We start from the raw sequence: 23,511 nt of genomic DNA on the forward strand, positions 1-23,511 counted from the left end.
TTGAAAAGAGTATGCCAAAGATTCCCGGATGGTTTACTATTTCCCCTAAAAAAAAAAAGTGTAGAAGCGTCCATACTCTCACTGCTAATATTGCCCACAATACATTGTGCGTTGGGCGTGAATTCGATTAGAACTACAAACACGGGTTAAAAGTGTAAAAAACTACACACATGATGGACGCACAAGACCAACAGTCAAGTAGAGAGGCTTCGGTAAAGATGTTTGTATGACTGTTAAATAATATCTTGCCAGCTGGAATATATTTATATCGTGTTTTTTGTGTTATATTTCATCTGCAACAACAATGTGAACTTATATAAAGACGTCTTTGGACGAAAGAATACATAAGACGTGTCACTCGTATAGTTTTGAATGGGGAAAAGTGTAAGGGTCAATATGGCGACTGAAGCCCCGCCTACTAGTGCAGGAGCCAATCATCATTTTTCCGGGGGGAAGCTCAGATCAGATGTGTGCTTTTACGACAGTTTGGGGGGTCAACAAACACATTGGAATCTCAGTGAATATTTGCTTCACAGACAGATGAAACACATCCACATAAAGCTTGACATCTCTACTTTGAAATGAACCAAGTGCACTTGAAAACAAAAGTTTTCTGGTTTTGTAATCTGTATGAAACAAACGCAAGGTACAGTCAGTCCTGTCAAACGCACATCACATGACAGCAACTACACAAATGCCCACACACTTGTAAACAAAGAGTCGCTGTCATTTCTGGAGGAGATTCACCATCAAGACCGAGTTGTGGATTACTTCTGAAGAGCAGCGCGATCAGGCGAAGCAATTTCCAGAGTATGATAATGTGTAGAACGGCCATAAATGAGGTCGGTGTCGTGATCTCGTTCCTTTTGAGTGCGCATGCGCATTAGCAACCTGAAATTATACCGATTTTGTTTAATTCGAATGTTTAGAAACGAAACTTATGAGACGATTGTTGATTCATTTTATTGGTGATTCCAAATATGTAATTGTAAGCATGGCCAACAGTTTTGGAGAATTTGATGTTTCCCCATTCAGACAGAATGGGCAAAGCCAGAGGTCGCTTTGTAAGCAAACATCAGAGCTTTGAATTTGATGCGAGCAGCAACTGGCAGCCAGTGTAAACGGGTGAGTAGCGGAGTGACATGTGCTCTTTTGGGTTCATCAAAGACCACTCGTGCTGCTGCGTTCTGAAGCAGCTGAAGAGGTTTGATAGAACTAGTTGGTAGCCCGGCTAGTAGAGAGTTGCAATAGTCCAGTTTGGAGAGGACAAGAGCTTGAACAATGAGTTGAGCTGTATGTTCAGATAGGAAGGGTCGGACCTTTCTGATGTTATAGAGTGCGAATCTGCAAGATCGAGCAGTTCTAGAAATGTGGTCAGAGAAGTTCAGTTGGTCATCAATCGTTACTCCAAGGCTTTTTACCATTTTGGATGCAGTGATGGTTGCTCCATCCATCTGGATTGAAAAGTTATGGTGAAGAGTCGGGTTGGCAGAAACTTCAAGCATTTCCGTTTTCGCGAGGTTAAGCTGAAGATGATGATCTTTCATCCAGTGTGAAATGTCTGACAGGCAGGCTGAGATGCGAGCTGGAACCGAGGGATCATCAGGGTGAAAGGAGAGGTATAGCTGGGTGTCATCAGCATAGCAGTGGTAGGAAAAACCATGTTTCTGGATGACTGTTCCTAAAGATGTCGTGTAGATGGAGAAGAGAAGTGGCCCAAGAACAGAGCCCTGAGGTACCCCAGTGTTTAGATGCTGTAGGTTGGACACCTCTCCCCTCCAAGACACCCTGAATGACCTGTCCGAGAGGTAAGAACTGAACCATTGAATAACAGTGCCTGCGACGCCCAGTGACTCAAGCGTAGATAGCAGGATCTGGTGGTTTACAGTGTCAAAAGCAGCTGATAAATCCAGCAAGTAGTACGTCCCAAAGCTTGCAAACTCACCTGTTACACGATCAATAGTGTGTACTTTTTCTTTTACAAAAAAAGGACATACTTTTAGGGCAGATAAGTTTGCGAATTAGGACGCAGCATGTATGTTTTCAATGCTTTTACCTTTTAAACACAGATTATGTATATATATTATTACTGGCGGATAAGTATGCAAATTGGGATGCAGCATGTATGTTTTAAATGTATTTATTTTATTTTATTTTATTTTATTTTTATTATTTATTTTATTTAATTTATTTTTATTTTATTTTATTTTATTTTATTTTATTTTATTTTATTTTATTTTATTTTATTTTATTTTATTTGTCATTGTTCGGTTTGTTAATAACTAATATAGACTAATATATCTATTGAAACCAACTATAGACTAATATATTCAAACCAACAGTAAAACTTTTGTATATATCTGTGAGCACAGGATTGCAAAAGCTACTCATTACAAAAGCAGTGAGAAGCTGCATTTATCCATCCACAAAATATGCTGGAAATGATGTGAATGTGATGATAAAACACAAGTGTTGCATTGGAAGATGTGTGTTAAACTCCCAGCACTGTGAGCCGATACACTAAAAACACTGCGTCGAGAGCTGTTCACGTGTAAATAGATACTGTTGCTCTTCACTTTGATACACCAGTATCTGTCATTTACATGCACATCCAGATTTTAAATTAGTTTGCAGAAGAAAAGAGGGTGAAAACACCCAGTTGAAACTATGATTTTCTTTATTTATATTCCAAATACAAATTCCATTATTTTCTTTAATTAATTTTTTCATTTTTAAGAGTTATTTTATTATAATGATAATAATAATAATAATAATAATAATAATAATATTAATAATATGTATTAATAACAATAATAATATGTATTAATAACATTTTTAACAATAATAATAATAATAATAATAATAATAATAATATGTTTTAATAACAAAAATAATATGTATTAATAACATTTTATAATAATAATAATAATAATAATAATAATAATAATAATAATAATAATAATAATATTTATTAATAACAAAATAATATGTATTAATAACATTTTATAATAATAATAATAATAATAATAATAATAATAATAATAATAATAATAATAATATTTATTAATAACAAAAATAATATGTATTAATAACATTTTATAATAATAATAATAATAATAATAATAATTTGTATTGATAACAATAATATGTATTAATAACATTTTATAAAAATAACGATAATAATAATAATAATAATAATAATAATAATAATAATAATATGTATTAATAACAAAAATAATATGTATTAACATTTTATAATAATAATAATAATAATAATAATTATTATTATTATTATTATTTACTTAACATTTAATTATTTTTATTACATGTTATTAATACATATTATTATTATTATTATTATTATTATTATTATTAAATGTTATTAATACATATTATTTTGTCATCAATACATATTATTATTATTATTATTATTATTATTATTATTATTATTATTATTATTATTATTATTATTATTATAAAATGTTATTAATACTTATTATTATTATTATTATTATTATTATTATTATTATTATTATTATTATTATTATTAAATAAGTTATTAATAATTCTTCTTATTATAATTAATAAATATAATTTTTCATATTCTTTTACGTTGTTGTTGTTGTTGTTGTTGTTGTTGTTAGAAATAAATGTGTATATGTATGTATATATATATATATATATATATATATATATATATATATATATATATATATATATATATATATATAATTTTCATAATTATATTTATTATTCTTAATATTTTATTATTATTACTTTTGTTTTTTAATTATTATTTACTTAATTTATTTACATTCGTTGCATGCATTTAAAATAATCTGAAGTTCAGATAATAAGATATAAAGCTTACATTTCTGAAAATAGGTGTAATATTCAATAAATAAAATGCAGCGTATCTGACCTCGTTACATTTGCATATTGCGTGGGATTTGAAGATCAGAATCATATTCATTTACGCATGAAGTGACCAGGTATAAAAATAAAAAAGCACAGTGATTTTGAGTAGAAATACCCCATGAAAGGGTATTTGAGTATCTGTAGTATGAACACACACACAGCAAGCAACCAAACCATTATGAAAGTCTTTCTGCTTAACACACACACACACAACTATATCTCTAATCTCAACTTGTGAAACTCAAGCGGATATTTTTCTGTTTGTGACGCAGCGAGACTCGGTTACAAAAGAGAATGGTCACTCTGTGTGATTAACATTTTTCATTTAGGGATTAGCAGCTAAAATTAGCAGTGAAAGATGATTGAGTTCTGCTGAAGGTTAACCAGAGTTCGAGAAAAGGTGCTGATACTGCTGTAAAGATGGCAAAAATAATATATAGAGTACAGGCCCGTAGTCAGCCTATTGAAAGGGGTGGTTCTTTTTTTTTTCTCAAAAATTGGGCTTTTTTTTGGCTTCATTCATGCCTCATTGCCTCATTCATTCAATTATAAGATTTAAATACTGCATTGTAGTGATATTTTAAGTACTAAGCTTTGCTGGATTACCTTGGATTACCTTATAACCTGTTTTAACACATTTTTATTTTTCACATTTCATTTTTTTATTTCTCATGCTCGTCTCTTTTATTCCTGTTTATGTAAAGCACTTTGAATTGCCACGGTGTATGAAATATGCTATATAAATAAACTTGCCTTGCCTTGTCGGATGGTGACCACAATTTTTGATGTACCATCAATATTTCCTAAAATTTTGTCAAAAAGTGCTTACAATTCTATTATACTATGAAGTATATACTTACAAATGTGCATTTAAACTGTTCGTTATTACAGTTTTATAAATACGTGCTCAACAAAAATGACTGTGATTGGCTGTGAAGGTCATCGGTTCCCGAATTGGCCGCTGTTTACTGAGTGAAACCACAAAGACAGGGACTCTGGAGCATTTTAAAGTCGTGAAGATCCGCTAATCTGTTTATAAGCTGACATATGAGCGATCCGCTGATTAATCGACTGTTCTTTGTGTCTTTAAAATGCTCCAGTGTCCCTGTTTCTGTGGTTACACTCAGTAAACAGAGGTGAGTTCGATGATCTGATGGTCTTCATGGCTAATCACAGTCATTTCTGTTGAGCATGTGAACACAGTCAGCTCTGTTTAAGAACACGCTGAAATGTTAACAGGAAATGGATCTTTTAAAAATTTCAGTACTGATTGGTATCGAATTCCAGTATCGTGACAACACTAGTAAGGGTCAAATTCTGGACTTTGTCAATGGGTGGTGGGTCTTTCGAACGACCTGAACCCCCCCTGGCTATGGGTCTGGAGTATTAATATTTGACTGGCTACAGGGTCTGATGTTATGCGTACACTCGGAAAATGTTAAATATTAAATTCCCATGAATTCTCGAATGTCTGGCAACCCTTAATATCATAACGTAGCTGTACATATACAGTTGAAGTCAAAATTATTAACCCTCCTGTGAATGCAATATTTGTTTTGGATTGTCTACAGAATAAACCACTGTTATACCATGACTTGCCTAATTACCCTAACTTTACCCTAATTAACCCAGTTAAGCTTTTTGTGTGTGTGTGTGTGTGTGTGTGTGTGTGTGTGTGTGTGTGTGTGTGTGTGTGTGTGTGTGTGTGTGTGTGTGTGTGTGTGTGTGTGTGTGTGTGTGTGTGTGTGTGTGTGTGTGTGTGTGTTTCGGTGTAATGTACTGTAAGAATTTTGACTCCGATTTGCCTAAAAGTGAATATTTATCATCTTCCTGGGTGCCGCCGTGTCTGTGTGTAACATCATACAGACGCAATCAGATGGGAATTTCCATACGAGTTCCCAAGTTGATCCTGTGTCACTTCTGGATCACTTTTCCAAGTTGGAAGTTCCAAGAGTGTAGCGTTAAACGTAAACAGCTAGTGCTCAGCATAAATAATGAATTCACACCTCACAGATCTCTTTTAAATTCATATTTTCTAGTTGCAATATTTGCGCATATACATTAGATTAATCAGTACTGAAGCCAAATCCTGAATAACAAAATAGCTTATGATAACGGTCTAAAATGATTACATCCAAATTTATATGTTCGGGAAAAATATTAAATAAAAAATTGAAAAAGAAAATATATAAATAAATAAAATTGTTGAAATTTAGTAGTTTTGTAATTTTTTTCCCAATATTTCACATGAATTTAAGTGTATTATCTTTCTATTTCTAAAGCTGTCCTGTGACTAAAATATTTTAATAAATATATTCGTTTAATAAATCTGTTTTGTTCAAATGCACTAAAATCTGTGACCTGTATTCACTGAAAAAATTATAAAAATATTCATTTTTAAAATAGGGTGTACTCAATTATACATTAGAGTCACTACCAAAGCCAAAACTGGAACTAATCTAACTAAAAAATAAAGTCCAAAAATGAATACAACCCAAATAATATGTTGGAGAAAAAGAAAATTACAAACAGGAAAAATCAGGAGGACCATAAAAACATCAAATTTTGTGTATATTTAAAAAAAAATATTTAATGTTAGGCCAAACTTTTCATAATTATTAGTATTATTAAATAAAATGCGGAGTATCTGACAATTTAGTTGACGTAACCTGCTTAACAAACAGAAAAATCAAGAGAAACATAAAATCATATCAGATTTAGTTGATATTTTGTAATTTGTAACACTTTAAAATGTATTTAAATGCATTATCTTTCTGTGTCTAACAATATTAGGTGACCAAACTTGTATTTCATGGATTAAATTGTTCAATAAAACTGTTTTATTTACATGCACCACCAAAAATAGTCTATATACACTGACAAATGTACAACACCAGTCTATTCTGAACAATGTTAGTTAACCAAACTTGTATTGTAATGAATATAAATGTTTAATAAAACTGTTTTATTTAAATGCACCACCAAAAATAGTCTATATACACTGACAAATGTACAACACCAGTCTATTCTGAACAATGTTAGTTAACCAAACTTGTATTTTAATTAATATAATTGTTTAATAAAACTGTATTGTTTAAATGCACCACCAAAATAGTCTATATTCATTGAGACATGGATAAAAATACTCCTTTTCAAAAGGGGTGTACTCATTTATCCAGAGCACTGTGTACAATACTTAATTTGAAGTTAAAAAGTCTTGTAATACCCCACAGTAAAATTCACCCAGTTACAATTAGGCTTGTGCCGGTATTCGGTAATGCGATAAATCACGGTAATGAATATGCACGATATTGTTATCGCGGGCACTTCAAAATACCGTGAAAAATAATAGATCCGAATTTATATTCTTAGAACGCGCCTTAGCTTATTTTCCATCAACCGCTTGAAGAAACACTGCGTATATGCTGCGCAGAACTGATGCACACTCTGATGTAAACAATCCCCGCATGTAGAAGCACTGTGTGCAATTTATCCCCCTTCAAAAAGGGTAAAGTCAGAGGTTTGGAAATATTTTGGGTTCCAAAATAAATGCAGAGGGATTGCTGATCGAAGACGGTTTCCCTTTGCACATTCACTTTGATATAATTGCTCAAGTTTACTTTTATATTGTGTATTGTTTTATTTATATTTATTTGTATTTAAATGTTTGAAGTACTTTTAGTTAATTAAAAAGTTATTAAAGTTACTAAGTTGACGAAACTGAAGTTTTTTGTGTTTTTTTTACCTGTTTCTCTTGTAAAATTACAATATCGTGATAATACCGTATACCGTGATAAAAGCTCAATCAATTAATCGCAGCATGAAAATGTGATACCGGCACATGCCTAGTTGCAATGTATATTGACTATGTAATGACTATGACTATGTAATTTCAAAAGAACATATATGAGGTGGCTTAAACTGATCTTGAGAATGGTGTTTTATTATTTGGCAACCGCAAATTGAAACCACAAGTTGACGTAACCTAGTTAACAAAAAGGAAAAATCAAGAGAAACTTAAAAAACGTCAGATTTAGTCGATATTTTGTAGTTTGTCATTTTTATTTGTTTATTTTTATGTATTATCTTTCTGTTCCTAACAATGCTCGCTGAACAAAACCCTATTTTAATGAATACAACTGTTTAATAAACCTTTTTTGTTTAAATGCACCACAAAAAATAGTTTATATTCAATTGAGACATGGATAAAAATACTCATTTATGCTGAGCACTGTATATGGTAACTTGGTAAAATATGGTAAAAACGTATTGAACACATGAAGGAAGGGAGGTGTAGAAAGGCAGTGAAAGCCCAGACAGCAGCTGAAATCTCTCAGTAGTTCTTCAGCAACCCTCTGCTCTTCCTCAGTGTAAATGAATATCAGCTGCAGTCCAACATCTACATTAGCAGATGATGATGAAACCAGGGTGGACATTTCAGCAAGACAATGATCCAAAACACAGACATGGAGACTCTCAGAAGCTTTCAGAGAAAGAAAATCAAGCTGTAGAATGGCCCAACCAATCACCTGACTTGAATCCAATAGATTGGTTTAGATTTGATAGATGTTGAAGTCGCACCTGAGCAATGCATGTGACTTCATTCTCCATAATGGAGGCATTTATAATAATTATAACATCATTTATATATAATATTTTAAGTCATAAAAGTTTGAAAGTCTTGTAGTCACCCCCTGTAACATTCCACTGTATACTGACTATACAATTCTGAAAGAACACACACAGTACGAGTTGGCTTAAACTGATCTTGAGAATGATGTTTTATTATCTGGCAACCACAAATCGAAACCACAAAGGTTAAAACACAACAGTACATGCACCATAGATGTCTCGAGGATAAAAAAAGAGTGGCTCTGGCATACAGTACATGCACACAAAACTAACAGCGACTGTAAAAGAAAAAAACCTGAGCTGTTTTTCCAGTATCAGGAGAGCAGACAGAAATGTGCTCTTAACTGATATGATGAATAGCTTGGTTTGGCTGAAACACCAGCGGCTCCTGCTTTATTTGATCATTCGGAGGGGATTGTGGTGGAAATGTAATGCGGTAAATAAGGTTTCACTCCCTCTCTCTGTCTTTAGGGAGATTTAGGGAAAAAAAAAGCTTTAGACGGGATCTGAGGTCAATGGTTGTTTTCAACCGGGAAGCATTTTGCTTTATCATGCTTTCACATATCAGGCTTGTGTGTTGGGTGTGTGTGTATGAGATTGAGTGACATTTCATAGGGTATAATGGACCACATACCTTGAAGCTCAGGTATGTGATTTTTTTTTTCTTCCTTGGTGGCCAAACATGATTGTAACCTTTCATTATGAATGAAACCTTGTAACTACAACATGCTAATGCTACACACACACTCTCTCTCTCTCTCTCTCTCTCTCTCTCTCTCTCTCTCTCTCTCTCTCTCTCTCTCTTAGGTAACTATTTTTTTTTACATTTAAGCTGGGTACAATTAATATGTTTTTATCATTTCCTGTTTTTTTATTATATACAGTTATATACAGTATATATCTACATGTATGACAGTAGATAATCCCAATGTTATTGTTGATGTCACTGCTATTCATAATATATTACTGCAATAGTGATTTACTCCTGCAAATTTGTTTACTCTTGTTTGCTGTCTTGCATCAAAAAATAATGTGCATTTTAGACAGCATGTGGGAAATAGATTGAGTGTGCCACTTTTTTATTAGAATTTATTAATGTTAAATAAGATTAATTAAGTGTCTTAATTTGTTTTCTGTGTGGGTGAACAACTTTTGTAAACATTTTTAATGTATCTAGATTAGGTAGCATAAATACATCATAAATGCATGTTTAACAAATATAAATATATGGGTTTTTGAAAGTTTTCACACCCATGAAATGACTAAAAAGGTTGCCTAGTGTTTTTCCGAGTTAGAAGATGTTGAAATCATCATGTGGTCTTAAAAATGTATTAATTTTTTTGTTAAAAATGGTGTCATTTATACCTGTGGACTCGTCGGCTGCAAGAATTCCCTTTCCAGGAGCAACGATCCTCTGAGCAATATCACTCAGCTCTTTCTTCTGATCAGGGCTCAGGAATGGATACGCGTGAGGCATCTTTACTGTACGGGGAAAATATATGAAGTAGATATCAGTCAAATAATAAGTATTGTGGTAGCTCCTTAGTACGTATATCACTGTGTTATCAAATGGTATTAGCAAGGAACTTTGAAGATATACAGCACTTTTTCTGTATCATAATATTGATTATTGTTTTCAGACAGGTTTCCTAACCCATTGGTGGATCATGATTCCCTTGACAATTTAGCGATTGGGTTATGACAGAAAATAAGCTTTGTGACCAACAAAAGTTTATATCTATTCTATCACAAATTATTCTTGACAAATCCACTCAACTTTTAAATCCTTAATATTCAACAGAGGTCAAAAGCCATACTATTGTTACTGACTTAAGAGACTTTTTAAAGCTAAACGCTTAATTTCAAGAGTTCCCACTTAGATATGCTTAGCGTATAAAGCAGGTTTGGCATGCTGTCCCGGGAGAGAACCCTGAGCTCGGAGATATTTGAGCCCAGGGCTCCCGCCCGGTCGATAAGCATATCAGGAGATCCGAGATCAGGTAGGTCTCGAGAGCTACACCTTAATAAAATGGGATAGGTTGGTGGTATAAACGTCCTGTTTGTGGCACATTAGTATATGTGAGGGGGCTCATGAAAGAACAAAGTTACATTAAAACCAATCACACCATTGTTTTTCTTGTAAAATTCCCAATAAGTTTGATGTCACATGACCCTCTTCCTATTGGGAAAAAAAAAAAAAGTTGAAAAGTTTGATCCAAGATGGCCGACTTCAAAATGGCCACCATGGTCACCACCCATCTTGAAAAGTTTGCCCCCTCACATATACTAATGTGCCACAAGCAGGACGTTAATATCACCAACCATTCCCATTTTATTGAGGTGTATCCATGTATATATGTATATATATACATATATATGCATGTATATATGTATATATATACACATATATATGCATGTATATATATGCATGTATATATATGCATATATATATATATATATATATATATATATATATATATATATATATATATATATATATATGGATGTGTATATATATATATATATATATATATATGGATGTGTATATATATATATATGGATGTATATATGTGTATATATATATATATATATATATATATATATATATATATATATATATATATATACACATACATATATATATATACACATACATATATATATATACACATACATATATATATATATATATATATATATATATATATATATACACATGTATACATATACACATACATATATATATATATATATATATCTCAGAGACATGTATTTTAATACCTTTTGAGAACCTGAGGCATATTACGAAATACGACTTGTGATATTATGTTTTTATATGATGTATATTGCTGAATATATGCTATATATATTGTTTTTGTTATGATGGAATAATATATTGTGCAACCATAATGCTTTAGTACAATAATACAGTATTTACAATACTTTAAAATCAGGTTGGAAACCACCAGGATTGATGTCAAGGTTATTAAGCTGGGAAAAGTGTCTTCTTTTGTGCTGCTTTCCCTTTAAAACACACAAAAGGAGCTGAAAAAGAAAGAGCCGGGCCAAAAGAGCTAATGGACAAGTGATGAAACAGTGTTTCCTGCACTCTGAGAACTCACTCGGGCTCCATTCGTTTAATAGCAGGACATTAACATAGTTTGTACATTAAAATAGTTTGAAGGATCAAGTCGAAAAAACGTGAGGATGGTGTCAGCCAGACTTGAGTTAACTCTCCTTTGATAATCGCTCCATTTTTTTTTTCCACCTCCCAGAATGTTCACATTCAGAAGTCCAGGGTATGCTTTCTTACAAAAACAACAATAATAAAAAAGCTTGGTAGCAACCAGGAAGATTGTTTTACTGGCAAGCCGCTGTAATTTACTGGAAATATGCGTCAAGGAAAGAGTATATATTTCTCGGTTTGTCCATATGTGTGTTTGCAGTGATGAAGTGTGTTGTCAAAAGACGTGGTGCCTGTATGATGTGGATTGATTGTTTCAGGTGAGAGAGAAGAGTCCAGAGGATTTGACTCTTATATTTATGATAGTTTCTCCATGACTACCAGGCTGTGTTTCGGAGCATGATCTTTCAGTAAATCCTATTATATTCTCTTTAATCTCAGATATAAACCAGGGCAGGGTTTGTTCCTGGAGTGTGGTTTTGGCATATCCCAATATCACTCTATACGTCTATGATGGCTGACATGACCATTAAGAGAATAGATAACCTGAAGATTCATTTTCTGACATTATTATTCTAACTTTATACTGTTACTTGCTTTTTTTTTCTTCTGTTGAATGCAAAGAAATGTGCATAAGGATTGTGGTGTTGCACAGATGACGCTTTCAAACTGCAAAACACACCAAAGATGTGTATCATGAGTTATATATTGTTCTTGTTGAGAGGGACAGTGATATTGGTTTTATACAACAGCTCATTTTTTTATACAAACAAATTCATTTTGAGCGAGTTACATTTTAGACTGTGTGTGAGTGTGTGAGTGAGTGAGAGTTAGTTAGTTAGTTAGTTATTTACAAATGAAATTAGTTCCAAGGGAACCCAGAGCAGAATATTGATGTTAGGTCAAGATAGTTTAATTATTGTCGAAGAAAATCTTGGTCAACTGATAATTGAGAACAGAGTAGGGGGGCACCTGGTCATTTAGAGAGGAGTAGGGGAAATTGACCAATCAGAGAAGATTAGGGGCATGTGACCAATTAGAAAATAATAGTGGCATCTGCCCAATCAGTGAAGAGTAGTGGCTTATGATCAATCTGAAAAAGAGTAGTGGGATCTGACTAATAGTTAAAGAGTCGCAGCATCTGACCAATCAGAAAAGTAGGACCATCTGACCAATCCGGAAAACGGCATCTGACCAATTCAGAGAAGAGTAGCAGCATCTGACCAATAAGAAAAGAGTAGTGGCATCTGAACAATCAGAGAAGAGTAGGGTAATCCGACCAATCGGAAGATAATGTCGTTTGACCAATAAGAAAATAGTAGGGTCTTTTAACCAATCAGAGAAGAGTAGGGTAATCCGACCAATCGGAAAATAATGGCGTTTGACTAATAAGAAGAGAGTAGGGTCTTTTTACCAATCAGAGAGGAGTAGGGGGATTTACCCAATCAGAGAAGAGTAGAGGCATCTGACCAATAGAGAAAGTGTAGGGGCATCTGACTAATCAAGAAAGGGTTGGGTAATCTGACCAATCGGCAAATAGTGGCATCTGACCAATCAGAAAAGAGTAGGGTCTTTTTACCAATCAGAGAAAAGTAGGGGAATTTAACCAATCAGAGTTGGGGCATTTAACCAATATGAGAAGAGTAGGGGCATTTGACCAGTCAGAGAAGAGTAGAGGCATCTGACCAATCGGGAAAGAGTAGGGCATCTGATCTGACCAACCGTAAAAGTGTAAGGCATCTGATCTGACCAATCGGAAAAGGGGCATCTGACCAATTGGGAAAGAGTAGGGGCATCTGATCTAACCATTCGGGAAAGAGTAGGGGTATCTGATCTGACCAACCGTAAAAGTGTAAGGCATCTGATCTGACCAATCGGAAAAGGGGCATCTGACCAATTGGGAAAGAGTAGGGGCATCTGATCTAACCAATCGGGAAAGAGTAGGGATATTGGATTTGACCAATCGGGAAAGAGTAGGGGCATCTGTCCAATCGGGAAAGAGTAGGATTCAGAGAAAAGAGCTGATGCTACGTAGGATTTTCTGAAAAAAGAAAAAGATCACCTCATAAGTATGAAAATCTGTTGTAGAAAACTCCAAAATAAATTTGTGAACTTTTAAAATAGTGTAATAGGGAACTTTCCAGCTGTCAGTATATGACTTGCACATACAGTACATACTTGGACATGCATGGACAACCTAGATTGAAGAGTAATGCAATGCAAGTACACAATGCCTGGATTACAATAGGAATTGCTTTTGCATGAACTCTTGCTTTAAATGTGAGCAGATTGTGCTGAAGTATCCTTCCTCAGTAGAGCTCTGCTGTCCTCCATAGCTGTTAATCTGGAGAGAAATCTGAAAGACATTCACTTTCCCCCCTCAGACTCTCCTTCTCAGCTGTTTGTTGATCCTGCTTTGATCTCAGCCAGAGACCACAAAGCCTATGCTTTCACTGCGACCAGATTTTGGGAACTTCCTGTAAATGCAATATGTAGTGCGACCCCCATATTGAATATTTTGTTTGCGTTCACCCCAATGCAAACAATTTCATGTCGCTGCAATCAATTATTCAGTAACACTTCACAATAAGGTTTCATCTCTTAGCATTAGCCACATATGATGACATAAGCTGAAATTAATATTTTATAGCATCTAATAAATAAATTGAATATTTATTTATTTATTTATTTGTTTGTTTATTTATATATTTGTTTATTTATTTGTTTGTTTATTTATTTGTTTGTTTATTTATTTATGTAATTATTTATTTATTTATTTATTTGTTTATTTGTTTATTTATTTTCGTTCCAACTTTAACTCATTTTTGTTCTGTTTTTTTTTTTGGCTGTCAGACCATTCATTTATACAGTTTGCTTGTTTATTTATTTGAAGTTATTTCAAATCTAAAGTCACCTATAGAGAAATAACTTGAACAATTAAAGAGTGTTATTGTTTTAGGTGCCTATTATAGTTTTATTAATGATTTGAATTAGTTTTATTATTGGTGCTTTATTTTTATTATTTATTTACTTTATTTATTTTACTCAAATTTAGTTTTATTTCAAGAATATTTGTATGTTTTTACTGACTAAATGAACTCCTGTAACCTTTAATCAAAACAACTCCCCTCCTCCCTCATTGAAATCTCCTCCCTGATTGGTGTTTACTGGTGTGGGGGCAGGATCAAACTGTCACTCACATGAAATCTACCAATAGCAAACCATTAACAAAACCAAGCTCCGCCCTATATTTATTCCTGTTTTGCAGAAGTTGAGACGGGGCATAACAGGGATTTAAACGACAATTACAATTTAATTTTAAAGGTCGCATGAAATTAAAATAAAGTTTTTAGGTTTTTTTTTTATAGTAGGGTCGTCACGATACTGGAATCTGGTGCCAATCGGTACTGAAATTTTAAAAACGTCCATTTCCCGCCAACATTTGAGCGCTGTTGAGCAGATTCATAAACGGCACTGATTTGCCATTGTGTTTACATGCTCAACAGAAATGACTGTGATTGGACGTGAAGGTCATCAGTTCACCGAACTCACCGCTGTTTACTGAGTGTCATTACAGGTACAGGGACACTGGAGCGTTTTAAAGCCACGGTTCATAAGCGGATCGCTCATAAGTCAACTTAAAGACAAACCAGCTGATCGATGTGACTTTAAAACGCTCCAGTGATGACCTTCACAGCCAATCACAGTTATTTCTGTTGAGCGCATGAACATAATGGCAAATCAGCGCAGTTTACGAATGCTCGATTTTCCTCATCAATCTTCTGACCAATCAAATGCTCTCTAGTGTCTGACATGCCCCGCCCCCTTCTTCCCATTTGCTTTACATTTGAGCTTAACCACTGTCATTGGCAGAGCTGTGAGAAAACAGCACACCATTGGCTCTTTTTTAAGGGGAGGAGCTACTATCTGCCCCGCCCTCTCTTCATGTTTCAATTTGATTGTTAAACATTGAATAAAAATTGCACATTTCAAAGCACTTCACAGGATCTTTGATGTCGACTTTAATTATAAGGTTGACAAATGAAATAGTACTGGAAAGCATTGCTAATCTCCTTGGGACGTTTTCAGCATTTTGTAGTCTCCACGGTGGCATCTCCATCAGCTGTAGATTTAAAGACTGGCCAGAACTGGTGTGACAGCATGTGCCGCCGCTGCTCGCTGGAGTGGGAATGAGCAGAAACGAATGCCTGAGCTGGAATAACAGAGGTTTTCCCACTGCGCTGTTTATCCAGCCTTAAAGCTCTGCTGCACAAGAGCCATGAAGTCATGCTTTCTGACAAAACCAGCCGCGGGGTCCAGTGTGTGAACGAACAGCCAGAAGCGGCCCTTTCTTTAGACATCATGGGAAACCGTTCCATCGAAATCAGTCTATAAATGTACAAACACCCAAGCAGAGTTCATTATCTGTGAGCTACGCTGCTCCATCCTGGTCTGGACATGCTCAAAGAGATACGCTATTCACTCGTGTGTTTTTGGGGGGAGTCAGTTGCCTGGTTTGATTGAAATTGTCTGTTCAGATTTGTGTTTTTGTCTGCTGTTGGTGGTTTAGAAGTGTCCTGTTATGAATTTTCGCACAATGTAATGTAACGTTTAGGTGTTTGTGAAATTTCTGCTTAAGTTTATTTCGAATTGGATTAGAATTTAGGATTTTAGAAATCAAAATCTTTTTTTTTTTCACCTCGATGCAGTTTAATAGGGCCCTATACTGGCTAAAGAATTTAATACCCATTCATTTTCCTTCGGGTTAGTCTATTTTAGAGGTCGCCACAGCGGAATGAACTATTCCAGCATATAGATGAACTATTCCAGCATATGTTTTACCCAGCAGATGCCCTTCCAGCTGCAACTCAGTACTGGGAAACACTCATACACGCTCACATTCACACACACGCTCATACACTACAGACAATTTAGCTTACCCAATTCCCCTATAGCGCATGTGTTTGGACTGTGGGGGAAACCGGAGCACCTGGAATGAAACCCTCACCAACACCGGGAGAACATGCAAACTCCACAGAGAAATGACAACTGACCCAGCTGGAACTCGAACCAGCGACCTTCTTGCTGTGAGGCGACAGTGCTAACCACTGAGCCACCATACCGCCCAATTTAATACTTATATTTGCATGATATTTGCAGCCTTTGGGCTATGCTTATCACAATGTATTGTTGACATTTTTTAAACATACACTATAGTGCAAAAGCATGTTTATTACTGAGGAAACCAAAACGACCAAACAAAATGAACTTTTAATTGAACACAACACATGACTTTGGTACATTTTTAGTTCAAATAGGCTACCAAAATATTAAAAACTAAATCATCATAATGTGCATGAAAGTAAATATGGTTTTGTTAAAGATGAATAGTTAGACTACATGTTTTTCTTCGATTATTTGCGTACTGCAACCGTCCTATAGTATTGTGAAAAGGCAAAGATGGTCAAGCTGAAAATTCCATATTGATATTTTAGCTGATAAAGACTATAGTTAAAGCGCCACCCAGTGGTGAAAAGCTGCTGATGCATTTTGCAGATAAATTGTGGCGTAATTGCGGTGGCGGGGAAACATAATAAAGTGTAACATTGTATTATAATCAAGCTGTATATGCCCTTTATATTTGTAAGCAAAAATGCAGTTTTTGTGCGTCTCTTTAAATGCAAATGAGCTGCTGCTCCTGCCCTCTTTTCCAGAGGAGGGCGGAGTCTTTACAGCACATTTTTAAGGTTACTCTTAAAACGTAATATGATATTTTTGTTGTTTGTATGCTTGTTTATTTATTTGTTTATTTTTAATGGATTTATTTATATTAAGTAGTTGCTTATTTATATAACTGACATAATTATACATTTGACTATTTATGCTTTTAATACCAACTTTATTTATTTATATGCTTATTTTAATTATTTTAAAGAAACTTTAACTAGTTTCTTTTTCAGATCTGTGCTGTTTTTTGGTGTTGGTGCCTTAGAAATGTCCTGTTATGCAGTTTTGCAAAATGTAATGTAACTTTTAGGTGTCCCAAAAATGTGTTTGGGAAATTTCAGATAAAGAATATTTTACAGATTATTTATTTTATGACACTTCGTTTATTTAAAAGTAAAAATGCAGTTTTTGTGTGTCTCTTTAAATGCAAATGAGCTGCTGTATCTGCCCTCTTTTCCAGAGGAGGGCGGAGCCTTTACTGCAAATGCTTCAGCTACTCTCACGATCTAATAGATGTTATTGTTTACAAAAATACATCAACAACACATTATGATCGTCCAAAGTGTTGACTTTGATACTAATCGGTACTAAGATTTTAAAAATGCTAATTTCTCAGAGGAGGGCAGAGCTTCGATTACTCTCGCAATCTAATTTGATATATTTTGTTATTGGTAAGGCAAGGCAAGTTTATATATAAAGCACATATTAAACACAATGATCATTCAAAGCGCTTTACATAAACAAGAATAAAAGAAACTAGAATAAGAAATAAAAACAACCAAGAATAACAATAATTTCAAACAGATTAAAAGGTGTTAAAGCAGGTTTAAAGGAATGAAAAAGAAAAAAGACAATAGTGTGATCTGCACTTTTTGCATGCTTGCTTTATTTATTTATTTATTTGTTTGTTTATTTTGATGTATTTATTTATATTATAGTTATTTATATAACTTATGTAATACATTTGACTATTTATGCTTTTGATACCAACTTTGACTATTTTATTTATTATTCATTCATTCATTCATGTACTTATTTATTTATTTATTTATTTTATTATTTATTTATTAGTGACTAACAGTTTAGCTAGACAGTTCAGCTTGTTTGCTAGTTTCTTTATATCTCTGGTTTTCTCAAAGCACACAATGGCTAGTCAGTTAAGGTTTAGTTTAGTTTGCACCACTTGTAGTTTCAATTCAATAACATGGCAACAACGAATGATTAAAGTTGAGCTGCCTTCATGTTAAAACCCACCTAAAACAACCCAAGATTGGTGCAAACTATATCCAGCTTCATTATATCGGCCACTGCTCAGTCAAACATGTAAAGATTATCCTGAACAGCAGACCTGCAAGAAAGTAGCTATAAGATTCTGACAATATGATAACCTAGATACAACTATCACATATGTTGATTACTGCTCTAAAATATGCTCTTTTTAATTCTCTGGGTAAAAAACGACCACCTTTTCCCTTGTTGAACACTATATTTTATTTTAAGAAACGTTTATAATCTTTTGGAGCAGTAAACATGTCAGGCTAAATAAGGAAAGTTTCAAAAACGCAGATTTCTTTACACCTTTAAAAGGTGTTTTTGGAGATCTTTAATTTCTGTGGATGTAGAGTAAAGCCACTGCACTGTTCAGCTCAATAGCATGTTTGTATGTTGGTGTGTAAGCTATTTTATTTTTCAGATGCTTCCTAAATCATGGGCTGACGGCAGTAGATTTTGATATGGAGTGTCCTTTTCTGCTGGAGATGCCTTAATAAACATAATAAAACAGTCGTAAAACACACATAAACCTTACGTGTACTGTAGGTATAGTATAACAGAACATTTTAGCGGTTTTAAAAACCTAGACTTTTCCGAAACCATGTTAAACCTTGATATCAGTTATCTCCCATCAGGGTTTTCATTGTTACATTTTGCACTTCAAAATGCACCACACATTCTCTATTGGAGACAGGTCAGGACTGCAGGCATGCCAGTCAAGTATCTAATCCTCTGCAGCAGGACGTGGTAATGCGTGTAGAATGTGGTTTTACATTGTCCTTACATTGTCCCTATATTACCTTGGCCAAGGGCACTGACACAACCCCATATCATTACAGTCCCTGGCTTTTGGACTTGTTGCTGGTAACAGTCTATTATTATTATTATTATATTATTATTATTATTATTGATCCTTTTCTTATTTGCTCCGGAGCAAACAGCGTCCATTTCTCCCCCAAAAATACCTGAAATACTGAATCATCTGACCACAGTGCAGGTTTTCACTGTGTGATGGTCCATCTCAGATGCCTCTGAGCCTAGAGAAGTCGATGGTGCTTTTGGACACTGTTAACCTAGGGCTTCCTTTTGCCACAGTACAGTTTTCACTTGCATTTGTGGATGTAACTTCGTATCGTGGTACTTGACAAAGGTTTACCAGAATTTTAGCGTAATTTAAAAGGCTTGACTTTTCCAATACCACATTAAACCTTGAAACCAGTCATCTCCCATGCCTACTACTATGCTACTAAATGTAACCAGTGCTACTAATGCTTTGTCTTCCCTTTTAGTAGCTCCTGTAAGCATTGACAATGGTGTGTGTTTTCCACCACCTGTGGTTTCTAATGCAGATGTGTGTTTGGAGTAGTCGGGAGTTTATTTCTCCACTCCTAAATCGACCTCACCATTATTATGGCTCTCCTGCCTAAAAACCACAGTGGTCTCTCTAAAATATGTTCGAAACAAAGACCTGGCATGGTGAACTCTGATATTTATATTCCATCCAGCTCTTATTATCAAGGAAATTTGTAAGCACTTCTGGTGGATCCAAACACTGGTTAGGGTGTCATGTGGCGCAGTTCAGGCCGTCCGCCCTGATTTAGTATGAATGATATGCTGGAGCGTATTTATTTGACTGCATTCCTGGAGTGAAGTCTCTGGGTCGTATTTCTGAGCGGACGGCGATAGCGCATCGACCCAGCAGAACTCAGCACCTCGGAGTTCTGGAACGGCAAACGTGCAATTACACAGCCATTTACTGCGCAGCCGACATGAATCATAGCAGCTCGAGCAAGGAAAAGAATTAGGAATATGAGCGTCTCCTAGCAACCGGAAAACTGCTGGGTTACTGTGCATGAATGTGGTCAGAGTGTGAGATAAAAGTGAATCCCTCGGCCTTCATGCAACACACACATACAGAGAGACACTTGTACATCTATCTTTATGAGGACTTCCTATAGACGTAATGATTTTTATGCTCTATAGACAGTATACAGTATATTCTGCCCTTTTTTCCTCAACTCTACCCCTAAACCCAACCCTCACGGGAGATAATCTGCATTTTTACATTTTCAGAATGATTAATTATGTGTGATTTATGAGCCGTTTTCCTCAATTTACTGGTATTGCTATACTTGTGGGGACATCTGGTCCCCAGAACATTAGGAATACAAGGCACACACACACACACACAGACAGACAGACACTTGTACAGCTCTCTTTATCTGATTTCTGAGCCATTTTTTTTGTGGGCACCAAATAAATGTCCCCAACAAGGTCAGCATTTACTGGTATAATTATACTTGTGGGGACACGCACACAGTCCTGTACAGATAATAGCACTACAGTACATTTACAAAAACCCACGCTCAGTGTTTTGTCCAGCCATAAAACAGCAGAAGTAAAGATAAAAATGATTGCATTCATCAAATTAGAGGGATTTATTTTCTGGCATGCTTTTAGAACTCATAAAGCTGAAATGGAGATTAGATGGAGAGTGGAGAGTTTTTTTTTTTTATCAAATCTTAAAGGCTGTGATTTATTGCAAACTTAAAAGACTTCCCAGACAAAGCCTGAACAAAATTGCCTTTTTTACAGTTGTATTATTATATTATTATTATTATTATTATTATTATTATTATTATTATTATTATTATTATTATTATTATTATTATTATTATCATTATTATATTGTTATTGTTATTGTTATTATTATTATTATTATTATTATTATTATTATTATTATTATTATTATTATTATTATTATTATTATTATTATTATGATTATTATACAGTTATTATTATTATACAGTTATTATTATTATTATTATACTGTTATTATTATTATTGTTGTTGCTGTTATTTTTGTAATTTAGTAATTAGTAGTAGTAACTACTACTACTACTACTACTACTAATAATAATAATAAAATTAATAATAATAATAATTATTATTATTATTATTGTTATTATTACTATTATTATATTAATTGTTCATTTTATTATTGTTTTTGTTCCGTGTTTCTTCAAGTAATAATAATAATAATAATAATAATTATTATTATTATTATTGTTATTGTTGTTGTTGTTGTTTTAACTTTTTGTTTTACAGTTAAATAAAGTAATAGTTCTTATTTTGTTGTTATTAATATTAATAATAATACTAATAATAATAATAATATTTTAACTTTTGTTTTAAATATTACAAATAATAGTTCTTATTTTGTTGTTGTTATTATTATTATTATTATTATTATTATTATTAATAATAATAATAATAATAATAATAATAATAATAATAATAATATTTTAACTTTTTGTTTTAAATATTACAAGTAATAGTTCTTATTTTGTTGTTGTTGTTGTTGTTGTTGTTAATAATAATAATAATAATAATAATAATAATAATAATAATATTTTAACTTTTTGTTTTAAATATTACAAGTAATAGTTCTTGTTTTGTTGTTGTTGTTTTTGTTGTTGTTGTTGTTATTAATATTTAACCTTTTTCTTTTACAGTTAAATATTACATGTAATATTTCTTCTTCTTCTTCTTCTTCTTATTATTATTATTTTTATTATTATTATTATAATTATGTGCGTACATGAAAAAATTAATAGTTATATCAGGGTGTATATCGGCTTTCTCCGATATTTCAGTCTAAAACTGTAAAAGCTTGAACAATTGTGCAACATTTTGTACAAAATCTTTTCTTATACTAAACTACTAAATTAATTAAACACTTTAATGAATACTTTAATCAATGAGTAATGTCAATAAAACTGATCATTTCTATGTCTATTATAAAAATGAACCATCTTTTCAAACAAACAGTCTATTTATTTATGTATTTTTAATCATGGTTATTTTTAGTCATGATTTGCTTGTGTAAACACTTTGTTATGAAGATTAGTAACATTTCTGAATATTTATTTTAGATAAGTGGTTCAGTTGCTGCACATAGTTTTACAGAAGCTTTATATTACAAGCTGTGTACATTTAATTGAATTTGCGCCATTTTATGTGAGCTGGGGTTTTCTATATGCTTTGCAAAATTGAAAAGTTGCTGGAAACTGATGCAGCTAAAATGCACAGCAATATCAATTGCCTTCACAACAGCGAATGCATCAGGACTGGAAAGAAAACTGTGACATTTCATAGAAAGTGTGTTTTTGTAGCTCTTGGAAGCTCGCAAGGAGCTGCTGGAGGCCTGAGGCTTGGGAAATGCTTGGAATTTGACTTCACACCTAATAAGAGCTCGAACACACACTGACAAATACACGATTCCTTCAAAGCAAGACACTACATGCAAAACATTCAGTCAGATTTAAGATTCTAGTGCTGTTTGGCATTGTACTAGCACTTCCAATTATATATTTCCATGCTAACTTTCATCCCTATCAATAATCTGATTTTATAAAACACTTAGGTGGAGAAAAGCAAGTTCAAGACTCTCTCTTTATCACGTTGCAGGAGTAAACAGCTTCTGATTTGGAGTAGTAAAGCATGCATATAAAAACATGTGTGCGCATTTTGTGGATGTTTGGCTGCGTCTGCTAATCCACACAGAGGAATCGCGAGCCACACACACACACACACACATGAAGAGAGCAAACGCTGGTGGAAAAGCTGAGGAAATGCTGTTACACAATCTCCATCTGAATGTGCAGCAGCAAACCACCGAGTAAATCTCATGATTGTTTCAGGTAGACCAGCGACATGAGGAGAAGATCAGCAGCGATAAACACGCGGTTGTGCTTTTTATCTGGCGAGTGTGCTGG

Source organism: Danio aesculapii, chromosome 12 (genome assembly GCF_903798145.1).
Source record: "Danio aesculapii chromosome 12, fDanAes4.1, whole genome shotgun sequence".
Lineage (NCBI taxonomy): Eukaryota > Metazoa > Chordata > Actinopteri > Cypriniformes > Danionidae > Danio > Danio aesculapii.